The 12,914-nt window shown below is 37.2% G+C and overlaps 1 non-coding gene across 1 annotated transcript; it reads right to left on the bottom strand.

Moving 5' to 3' along the window:
- Nucleotides 1–7,631: 7,631 nt before the first annotated feature.
- On the bottom strand, nt 7,632–7,703 carry Trnaq-cug (transfer RNA glutamine (anticodon CUG)). Its single transcript has one exon. It is a non-coding gene; the product is annotated as a tRNA-Gln (tRNA).
- Between the last annotated feature and the right edge of the window lie 5,211 nt (nt 7,704–12,914).

Below are 12,914 nucleotides of genomic sequence, written 5' to 3' on the forward strand. Positions count from 1 at the left end.
TACGCGACAAAATCATGCGAGAGATTGGGTGAACAATAAATATGTGGAGAGAATTTGGAGAATTCCTTTGCTTTCAATGTGGAACCAATAAAAAGGCAAATGTGAACACTGAAACCTATTCCAAAAAGCACGATGAAATTGATAAACGTTGCTGCAAACTGTAGATTTTTATTAGTGTAATTTGTTTTATTTATCAAACCATTGTACTATCAGGTGGTTATTCTACACCTCTGCGCGTTATTGATTTTTCGGGAAAGGGGGTTACATTTTAGAGGCTCAATTCGAAAAAAAAGAATATCCCGAAAAATCGTTGAAAAGGGGGGTTGGATATTAGGACCTCGAAATATTTTTAATTATGGAAAGTTTTCAAATCTTTCTCCAACTATAATGAAATAGGGTCCAACTGAACAGGGTTAGTTTCAACCCCATCAAAAATTCATTCATTTTGGGTAGTGCTGCTTCTTTGGTGTTTGCCCCATTATCCTGACTGTGCTTGCTGTGCATGTTTTGCTGCAAAGCAAGCATGCCGGGCTGCCCTTCTTTTTGCACTTAAGATCCCCGGTATATATAGGTCTGTATTCAGCAAGAGAAAGTCGATCTCTCCAAACATTCTCTTCCTTTATTTACGGGGTATAATTTTGCTATCTTCCTTTCCAAAAACTTGTGACAGGGGGCACTTTTGATGGCTTCCCTTCCTGAAGCCCGTGATAGGGGGTCACAATCCTGACCGATTTCCACCCCTAAAGGGTGTATCAGATTGTGGAACAGGCATGGTTAATTTAGACCCCCTGAGTGGGGGCCGGGATTTTTCGGCAGGATAAGAAGGTAAAGGTCTATAGAGCTCTAAAAATGACAATGATAATGATGATAATGAAAATAATAATTGTAACAATAATAATAATAATAATAGTAATAATGATAATAATAATAATAATGAATGATAATAGTAATAATGATGATAATGATGATAATGATAACAATAATAATGATAATAATAACAACGATAATAAATCTTATGTAGGGCCCTATGTATCTATAATAACAATGACATAGCAAAAAAGATCTGGGGAGCATTAATTCATCAAGCGTTTTCTCAAATATTTTTTTTTCTACAAAGTTTGCTCGCAGCCATTCGGATGCAAGGATAAGGTACGGTCAGATATTTTTTGTGAGGAAGACAATCTACACTAAAACGCGAGATGAAATCCTCCCCCACCCACCTCCCCCCCCCCCCCCGGGAATTTGTCGACTTTTTTTTCCCCACTTCCTAAACGTTGTACACAGACCGGAAACAAACTTGTATTACATTTAATTTGCGCGCTTATACACCCTACGCGCGCGCTCCGCATACGCAGCGCATAAAGCAATCACGTGAATGTCATGACCATTGGCATGACCTTTATAGGCATGCATGCAGCTTCTACAGAATTCTCATCTCGGGGATATAACACTAACGTTAGGTCTAACATGTTACAGAGTAGACACCTCAAGGACAAAAGCGAAAACTGGTACAACCAACATTAATGAAACAGCTACAAGCAACTCTTTTAACATCTGAGTGCAAATCCTCTGCTCATCCCGGGATTCATAAAAAGTAGGTAAGTGACGTATTCTTGGATAGGTCTAGACCGCTAACTGTTAGTTTTTTTTCGACTGATTAACATGTGTTAGTAGCCTACTAGGGCCTAACGTTTAACTTAGGCCTATTCAAACGTTACTTGCTGGTAGTGGTATAGCATCTCATCAAAAGGGGTTATAATGTTAGAACTTAATAGCTAACGGTTAGCTTAGCTGCGCAACGCGCCTTTCCCGACTCGCTATATTCCTTTAGGTTGCCTAGAAGTTCTTAGAACCTCTATCTATCAATTTATAACGAAAGTCGTGTCCGGAATCATAATGCGATTTTACACCGGAGAGGGGTGCATTTGAAAAATCGGAGTGAATAATAATTTCATAATTTTGCTGAATTCGTAATTTTCAGGACTTTGACATCTTTGTGAATAACTGGTGCTATTTTTGGCCGAAATATTATCATCCTCTGAGTCCTGATTGAGTAAGGTTTAAATAGTCTAACTGGTTAGGCCTACGGAATTCAGAGCCACGAAAAAATAAAAAATAAAAAATAAAAAAGCGCCCGGTGATACGTTCAACTCTCCTACAAGTAGGCCTACAACTGTACAAAATGTAGCCTACAACTTACAGTCCTCACACTACACAGTTACATTTTTAATCTCATAAACCACAATTCGATTAGACGAACGAAACTTGTGAAGTTGTGTTGTAGACCATTGATCTATTTTGTTACAAAGGGATCGTGGTAAATTTACTTAGTATACATGTAGTTTTGGTTGAGACCTAATTTTAGGTTTCTAACATTTTTTGGGTGAGATAATGAGAATCTTCTCATGAAATATGAAAGAGCATGTAATTCTATGAGGAATTCAACGTTTCTATTTGATGAAAATTGGTTTTGAAATGGCTGAGATAAAAAGCGATTCTAATATTTACGATCACTTTGTTTTACTTTGTTTTTGGATGTTTAAGTCATTCCAAACCCAATTTTAATCAAATATTATAAAGAAAAAAACAACAACGTTGGAGTTATTCACAAATTGAAATAGGCATACCTCTCCCCAAAGCCAACATTGCATTCTCTCTATTCAACTCTATTATTAGTACTATATAGTAGAGGTTCTAGAACCTATAACTATAGGGGCCTATACCTTACTTAGATTACGGAATATTGGCCTGGATGAATTGCTCAAAACCTACAATTGATTCGGGTTTTTTTTTTTTAATTCAGAAAGAGGACTTGCATATTCTATAATTTATAAAATTAAATCGCGCACATTTTTGGGATCATACAAATGAATATTGTTTGTTTCCAGTAAATTACTAAAAGGTTCTGATTTGTATTTTGTATCACGTTGGAATTTTTAGGTATAAGTTGAGCATTGGCAATCTTCCTATTTTATTTTCTTCAATGTTTGTTAAAAACAGTGAAACCCATAATTACCCTTTACAATACACAGTGGATCATTATTATCACTTTTCTCCCGTTCGTACAGTTTTAGTACTTTTACTCTTATCCCTTAAGACAATTACTTCGACCGGCCCTTCTTTCTTGAATGAGTTAGATTCTGTTCGCTTGCAATCAAGTTCTCTGAGTTCCTTTAAAAATCTAAAAGCCAATTTGTAAAAATCCTATGTTTATTACTTGTCGCGATCAATTGATAAACTGTGCTTTATATTCGCAACGATGCCTTGCTCGGGTGATTACATTTGCTTGACTACATTTGCTTGACCAATATTGCAATCTTATGTATAGCATCGAAACTTTGAGTTTTATCATAAACATTATAAACCATTTTGTACATTCCGTAGATTTTATTGTAATCTCGACAGGTTTAATTTTGCATGTGTTTCGTCATCTTTCGTAATTAGCCCGTTGTATTAAACTCTTATATTATTACTTTGGAACCTACATCCTAATTGCTTTTTAGTAGGTTCCTCATATTACACATCATTATATTACATGTCCTTATACATTGTGAAATTATGTCTAAATTGACTGTTGTGTTAAACATATTTTACTTCGAAATCAAATGGAATTTTAAAGAATATGAAATGTGGAATATGGAACATGAATATAAATATGGTTTGTTCGTTCGTTGTTAGTTGTCCGTGTGCAAAATAACTCAAAAAGTAGTTGACGGATTTGGATGAAACTTGCAGGAAAGGTTTAGAATGATAGAAGTAACAGATGATTAAATTTTGGTAGTGATCCGACAATTGGGGGGGGGGGGAATTTATAAAGGATTTTTGATATTTTGGCAGGTATACATAGGGTCAATGAACTTGGAAGTTCAGGCTGCGCGTATTTGAGGTTTGCATGCGCGCACTAAAGTACGTGTATGCTCTAGTTTCTGCACGCTATAGGGCGAGGCGCGCCGTGCGGCTGACGGTTTATGACGTAACAAAGGCTTCTACAGGGTGTCTCGAAAAAAAAAAACTGTACACTTTGGAAATAGCTGCCAAATAAGAAACATATGATTCTGGTGGAAAAGGTTTATATGTATGGATAGCTTATGGACTCAACTTTCATATGACACCAAAAAGTCTACAAATAATTTATACTTGAATGAGTACTGCTCACTTTTGTAAAGGGTAGGAAAATTATGCTGCGCAGGAATTAGCCTTTTAAATTTGCGACATGTGAGTCCGTTGGAGCTTACAAAGTTGAAGTTGATATGGTAAATTCATGATCAATTGCAATCAGATTGGGTTTGCTGAGTGAATTTTATGGTTTATTAAACCAAACTTTTATGCATGAGTGAAACCCAGTTGCATTTATTTTATTGTAGCATTGCAAATTTCCCTGGTAGACTCAATGGTGTGTTCATATGAGTCAGGATGAGGTGATGGTACATGTTGCAATTTTCATGTTACACACTCTTTACATCTGTGACTTGAATGAAAACCTTCACCCCACATTGCATTTATTTTCAGCTACTGGCTACTTATTATTCAGGTTACCCATTGACCTAAAGAATAAATAGCTGACATTTTTGACATTCTTTCTTTTCTTTTCTTTTTTGACAATCCATCAATGTTACATGAACCCTACCAGGGTATTAAGTAAATCAATGAGAATGATGTTCAATGTGGGGTGGAGGTTTTTATTCAAATCAGTAAAGTTAAAAAATCTAAACAGTGTGTAACCAGCGGTAACAGTGTGTCACTTGATCATGAAACATTAAGAATAAATTAAGAGCTGTAAGTTGATACTCAGCCCTCATTCATCTTGGGGTCTTAGACTGACAACCAAAGATGGAGATGCCTCAGTTCACACCGCAGCAGTGTTCTTTTATGGTAACAGAATACCACTTTGGTGTCATATGAAAGATGAAACCGTAATAATTATTGTAACTATCCTTACAAATAAATCTTTTCCCACAGATAGCAATGGATCAACATGAATTCATCATATCATGGACCTACGTAGGTCCCTGATCATATCAACCTCAGTTTTGTGAGCTCCAACAGACTCACCTCTCGCAAATTTGGAAGGCTAATTCCTAATTTTCATACCCTTTACAAAAGTGAGCAGTGCTCATCTAAGCATGAAATGTTTTCAGACTCTTTGGTGTCATTTGAGAGTTGAGTCCATAAGCTATCCATACATATAGACCTTTCCGTCAGAATTGTATATCTTTTTCTTTGGCGGGCATTTCAAAAGTGTATAGTTTTTTGTTTTGTTTTTTTGAGACACACGGTCGCACTGGGAAATCGGGCGACTTTCAGCACATGCTATATAAGCAAGTAAGTACGTATAGCACATGCTAAATAAGTACGTATTGGTGGAAACCACTGATACATTATCTCTAATGGAAGAACAAGATCAGTGGTGGAAATGAGCTGCATGCTTGGCGGAGGTCTGCGCTCTCAGAGTGCTCCTCTAGTTTCATTTTGTCCACATACGAACGCAGGATCTCCTTTTTTTAAAATGACATATAGATCTAAGACACAAATACATATTTTAACCTCACACACACACACACACACACACACACAATCATTATGTCACTTCAGTTCAGACCGATGGGATAGGCTGTGGATGGAGGAATAAAGATATTTACCAAGTCGACGATTTGTGTTATTGTTTTCTTTTATAGGCTGCGACAAAGTCACAAATGACGTAATCATTAAATTTTGTGTGTACTTTTCATCCGTTGCAAAAGCGTATTCGTTGTGTAAAACCGGTCACAAATCGGAGCACACCGTATATACTGGAAGTCCTCGGGCGTTGTAGTGCGTTTTTTGATTGTACAACGTATGACCTTGTCTGACTCATAGCCTTAAATTTGTTAATGAAGGATAACGGAGAAGAATAGTGTATCAATTGGTTCGTCACAAGGTTTCACAATCGTAGCGCACCTACATTTTACCAAACTGCAAGCGACAAAAATCCCAGAGTTTGATAAGTTATGGTTCAAGGCAGTGTTCCGTTTTATCGCTACTACATTTCCTTTTCTGGCCGACAGAGAGAGAGAGCGAGAGAAAAGACACTTAAAACTTGTTTTATGTAAACACAAACATACGCGCGCATATATGTTAACATACATAATTATATGAAATGTTTGATCGCAAAAACGAGTTACATGTATCTTTATTCTTAAGATGAAATTTAATAGTGATTAAATCTGCTAAAAGACAAAAAATAATAAGAAGAAAATATGGGATATCTTTAAGCATAACTCCAATATACCTTGTTATGTTACAAGTGAGGCATCACTTTAAAGGTTTTACAATACTTTATCTGATGGTGGACTTTAAAATGTTTAAAAGTGATGCTTAGCCCATTTTGCGATGATACTCTTTATAGACTCTCAGTATGTGAGTGTGTGTATATATACGATCTGTCCTCATACATGCAGCTGCTATGAGATACTTTACGAAACTCAATGTAGATTATTTGACAATATTGGTTACACAACGTCAAGCATATACGTCTGTTGAGAATGAGAAGGGCGTTAAGTCATCTTGAACACTATGGGTTTTGTGACAACTTAACGCCCTTATCATTCTTAACCGACGAGGGTTTAATAAGGATCATTTCAGACCTGCAGCACAATGCCCCTTATAGGACATGACTGGTCAGCTTAAAAATAAAGCAAAAAACAAAAACAAAACAATGTCGAACTTCATTCGTGACATAAACCGCAGGGGCGAATATTTTGTATCAGATATAAGATTAAAATTATATCATCTTCAGTTCCAGCTGAGAGATGGCAATATGTCTCCGACCTTAGAATTTAAATGTTTACGTCACGAGGATGATGATTTATACGCCCGAATGAATCACCAAGGACTTGGTCCAATAATGATTCAGCCAAGGGTGCCAGGCTTGTATAATATTCAAGAATCATAGTATGTAACAAGCATTTTAGTAGTTAGTCTTTTCTGAAATAACCACGCTGTTATCTGCTGTTTATGTGACGTGTGACCATTGTGTTTCAAGCGCGAATCCCAAGAGTTCATACAAGAGTGTGTGAGTGCGGTATTTTACTATACTGTAGAACCCGCGGTATAGAGCCTACTCATTTCTTTTTTTTTTCTTCACTGTCTGAATGAACATGAATTAACAACCCGAAAATTGGCTACGTACGAGATGGAAGAATGCATTATTACATATCTTATTCACGTAATAAGCTATAGTTCACAGTTGCAATTTGAGCACTTGTAACTATGGTGTCCGAAAAACTGCATATATTATCTTTATGAAAACTGTGTCATAGTATTCATGTCCTAACCGGTTAGTACTGTATGGACGAGGTGTATTTCGGAATGTAGTAGTGAATGTATTCTTTTCGACCAAATTACCGAATTATCAAATTATGCAGCACTTACAAAAATGTTCATATGAATTACCGATTTCTGCTTTGCTATTTTCGACCGCCCTTCTAATCAAAAAAAAAAAAAAGTCTATGGTTCTGATGAGTTCATTGGAAACTGAACTGGCTTATAGGTCTACACATCAGCGACCGTAAATCTCAAACACAGTTTGTTGATGAGAGGTCGTACTTCCTTTTTATACGAATGTGAGGAATTGTAGATCTAACAAAAGAGTGAGGTCCCACCGAGATTTGAACTCGGATCGCGAGATTCAGAGTCTCGAGTGCTAACCATTACACCATGGGACCGCCGCCGAGTGCAGCAGGGTTTCGTAAGAACCCGACCGTATGACCTGCGTACACATGATACGTACACGCACACACAAACACACAATGTGATACGCACATAATTGTAATGATAATGCACGCGATTAGCGCATTAGGCTACATCAAAAATCTATCTTGATACAGGTTGATGAGGTACGTATTTACTTTTTGTACTACAGTGTACTAAGAACTCGAGGGAAGCCTAACATTGGAAATTACAGTAAATGCTTTCCACTGCTTATCGATCCTGTCAGCTGAATTCACGAGGACGCGGGGGGGGGGGGGTAGACTCATGTCCGTAATCATCACAGCTCTTTTATAAATGACCTGTTAAAAGTACGAGGACTTCCACTGGATTACGTGATTCTGTGCCCTATGTAATGTTTACGACACAAAGAGTATAGAAGCGCACTCCTTTCCTATGCATGGTTTATGACCTCCTATCCGATCTGTCACTTTGTTGTATAAGAGTAGCCTACCGCTTACTCTCTGTTTGCGGAGTGCGTCGTTGTGCACAGCACAGCACACGCAGCGCACTGCGTGCGCTTCTATACTCATCGGTACTGTGTGCGTTGTAGAACGACATACAGGGCGCACTGGCAGGTTCATTGTTGAATTCCAGCGAAGTGGAATTACCCCACCAACGTCTACGGTCATGTATTTTCCTTCGAGTACAAATCTTTGAACACAGTACATTGCATTAGGTTTTCACTGCTATTTCAAATCGATTGTGTGGTTTTTTTTTGGTCGTAAAATACGCTCATGCAACGAAATATCGTCGTTAAAAGTTGTTTTTCGTTGTTCAAATTAACTGATGGGGCAAACCGACTTAAAATCCTTATTCAACTTCGTCTCCACCTGTAGCGCCAACTCATTCCGACTATTCAAATTCACATATGATAGGCAAACACGTTCATAGCAGGAGCATTCAAATTACATTTGTAAAGTGTCCATTAAAACAGTACATTACTCGTTCTTTATCAAATCTTATGTTGAAAACGTCTATATGTGGATCACACATGATGATGAATTAAACCGAATAAATATGTAAAATGAAGATTACAAAAAAAATGTGATGATCATAATGAAATTAAAGATGTCAAATTAAGATTACAAACACAATACAACGACCATGATGAAAATGAAGATGCAAATTAAAGATCACAAAAACGACGTGGTGATCATGATGAAAAGGGGGATTTATATTGAAGTCCGCATAAAATGTTTAGCAAGAGAAAATTTGAAATAAAAAAGAATGCGGATTATGAAATTAAATCAAAAATCAAACATTCAGTAATGAGTAAGGTCACTCTTGCTTATATATTACGAGATTGAACACCCAGTTAATTGATCTCTCAAAGACAAAGATGAAATAACTTTGAAGAGCGTACCCAGCCCATTGTACAAATCTAAATGCACGAATTTTGAAATTCATGCCCAAACACGAAATTGAATGCTTACATCCAAATTTAAACTTTGTGACTAATGATTTATGTATACCTAAAAACGAATTTGATAGTTCCTCAATTGATTTTACACATTTATTTTGTTTTAGTTCAAACCAGTATACGGCTGACCGCTCATGGTACACTTTGTATCAATCCGTAAAAATGTCCTATACGTTATCGTTGTGTGCTATAATTGCTCATCTTGAGATTCAGAATATATGTCATAGGTTTTACATACCTACAGACAAAAGTGTTCGGTTATGTTTTGTTACTTTCTGCTTTCTTTGCCGTTTTGTCTATAGTGGACATAGTCACCCCCACCCACCCCCCCCCCTTTCAGTCTACTCTATAACCCATTGCAACAGTGAATTCCAGTTCTAACATTCCTGAATTATGTCAACAAACACTTTTCGAATGTCTGCTGTTATGTAAAATACAGGGAAATGCTACATAAAACTGCAATGAAAACCTCACCCGAGAGTGGGGATTCTACAGATACCAACCAAAGACATCGGATGTGTCTGGGGTAAATAATGCTGAGCTAATCATTAAACAAGAAAATGAATAAATAAATAGAACATTTCGGTATGATACAAAGCGTATGTCACCTGCAGGGCTTCCGGAGTTACAAAATGACTTTCAATTAAACGGATTAGCTGTAAAACTGCTTTACTTTGATTCCTTTGCAAAATTCAGTGTAGTGCGTGTTTGGGTGCTATATGAGGATACGCTCATGGCTGCACGATGAGTTATGGACGGAAATCATTATGATGATTTAAATCAATGAACTCGAGTTTTTTTTTTTCAACTGATTGGCAAATTTCCCTACGTCGACGTGTAATGTTAGAGAATCGTTGTGTTATGCGAGGGAATTGTTTATGAACAAACGATACTTTCAAATAATGATTGTCACGTGACAATGACGTCATGGAGGTAGAACAGTCTGTTCAATGACGTGTCTTCTTGCCCCATGTGTGATTGATTTAGTTGGTTATCATTCGTGCGTCAAGTTTCACTCTAACCCCCATTATCAACTGCTTTCGACATCAAGGATGTGCTGTGGCTCCACGGGAAAAGTTGCACATATGGTCGGACAGTAAAATCCACGCTTCTCTCGCGAACCGTTGTGGGTTCCGGTTTTGAACCTCGCTCTTTCTTTCTTCAAGAAAGCTCCGACCCAGAAAGGAAATGATGCTTAATTGCCTCAGCTGTTTTCGCTTACTCTCTCGCCCCGAATCTGTTGACCCAACCTGCGCTCCGATTAGAGGTTGGGACCAATCTGTTCTGGCAGGGGAGAAAAAAAAAAGTTAAAGTGAAAGTTCAAGTTTACTATTTTTTGAGGTATACAAGAGTAAAATAATATGAATAGAGCTGGGAAAGTTTATGGCATGCACTGTGGTAGAGCGCATACCTCTGAAACGGAGGTCCCGAATTCTAGTCCTGCCGACTGCTTATAACGTCTTTGGACAAGATATTTTTACCCACGATGTCCCTCTCTACCCATATGTACATAAATGTGTACCTGCAATGCTTGGGTATAAATGACAGGGCCCTCTGGGAGAACAGTAGCAATACTGAAGAGGCTATGTACCCTGAAAAAAATAGGGCCATATTATTAGGTGATCCGAGTATCCTCTCGGATCACCTATTGTATCTGTACGGATTCTTTCTTCTTCTTCTTCTTCTTCTTCTTCTTCTTTCTTTATTTCTCCCCAAAAGTTGTGCAGAGGTTAGCTCAGAAAGTACTATGCCTATCAAGTTCAAACTTATACCATGTATGTATCGTGTCCCAAAGACGGCAATCGAACTAAAATCAAAGTGATCAGTCGACCGTGACGTCACTATGACGTCATTATATGAAAACACATTCTCAATCATATCTCATTAATGGAATGAAGTTTTTCAATGAAATTTACGTCACATATATTTCAAGTTATGCGCATTCTACTCATATTCTCAAAATTCACATTTTCTCTTGGTACGTGCGCGTACGCGCGCGTTGAAATATTTGTATGCTCAAATCGAGCTCAATTTTTTTTTGCACACGTTTCAGACCATTTAGAGCATTTTTTGAAAAATTGAAAAAATCGGACGGACGCGTACGCGCGCGCGCATATACGCACGCACAGCTCATATCCAATAGAAATTTTCAGTTTTTTCACACGGATCGGATGTCCACAATGTCAAGGAATATTTCTATCAAGTTTCAAGTCGATCCGACTCAATATGACATCATACGGGCCCGTCAAATTCAAAATTCCGCGCGTGCGTCAATGGGGATACACTGTGCAACTATGCCAAAAAACCGCCAATTTTAAATCGGATTTTACTCGTCAGGATGGACAATGACCCCCCATTTTCTTGACATATTCTAAAAGCTGATGAGTTGTACATGTCATTTCATGGGTTGGCGATACTGAAAAAATGATTAAAAGATATCAAATTTCTTAATAAAGTAAACAAAGTAAATTTTCCAAATGACGTCATCAAATTTCAAATTCACTCGAGCGTATCTCACTTAAATTTCGCCAATTTTCACCCAGATTTCAGTATGTTGTAGCTTATGAAATGTTCTTTCAACAATGTGATAACAACATTTTGATTGGATAACGTCATCACCTCGTAAAAATGGATTGAAAGTATCCTTGTAAAATTTCACCAGTTTACGTGTTATCTCTATGGGAGAGCAGTTTTTCTGGCAGTGAAAATTGACATGACTCTTTTTTTCGAGCACTAGCTCACTTATGCTTCGGTGAATTTCTCCCAGATTTTAGTATGTTGTAGCTGAGACTTTGGGCTATCATTAGTGTGACCTCCATTTTTTCATACAACGTTGGTATCACATCGAAAAACTTGGTTGAAAAATTGCATGTGGCTTCGATGCAGCGTCATTTTGCTTAATACACAGGGCCTATGGAGCATGAAATAGGTCATTGCATAGCGCATCCGACTCGTAATCCTAAGGTCCCTGGTTCGATGCTCACCCCTGCCAGTTTTTTTTTTTTGAACACTTTTTTTCCTTTTTTTTTCTTTAGTTATTCTTAATCTCCTTTCCTAACTTTATCTTTTTCTGATTTTTTCATGCTTCTCCTTCAAATTTCTATAAAAATAACATAATTTTTTCTTTATTTTTCTTTCTTTCTACTACTTTCTGTGCAATAGATGAACAACAACAATGGCTATTAATCCCATATTTTGCACATGTTTTGTTCATGTCACGTACATTATTTCATAAAATAACAATTACTTGATCGGACACCATCTTGGGTATGTAAATTAGGGTCAAAGGTCATAAATGTTTTATCCTGTATCTTGGTGAATACATGTCCTATCTCTCCCATATTTTGCACACACAAAGACCATGTTACAAGAATCATTTCACAAAATAACCACTTTTTGCTCAGATGCCATCATGTCTGTGCAAAGTGGGGTCAAAGGTCATATATTCTTTCTGTATCTTCATTATGACGTGTTATCTCTATGGGAGTGCAGTTTTTCTGCGAATGAAGCTATGACAATCTTTTTCGAGCAATAGCTCACTTATGCTTCGGTGAATTTCTCCCAGATCTTAATATGTTGTAGCTGAGACTTTGGGCTATTGTATTTTACCCTTCGTTTTTTTTCATACGATGTCGGGATCACGTTAAAAAACGTGGTTGAATTTAAAGCTTATCTTCAATGTATTGAGATGTTTCTTTTCTTTCTGCAACTTTCTTTGCAATAACTCAAGAAAAACAGCATCTAT

This window comes from Diadema antillarum, unplaced genomic scaffold (genome assembly GCF_040938485.1).
Source record: "Diadema antillarum isolate AM-2024a unplaced genomic scaffold, OU_Dant_1.0 scf00000090, whole genome shotgun sequence".
NCBI lineage: Eukaryota > Metazoa > Echinodermata > Echinoidea > Diadematoida > Diadematidae > Diadema > Diadema antillarum.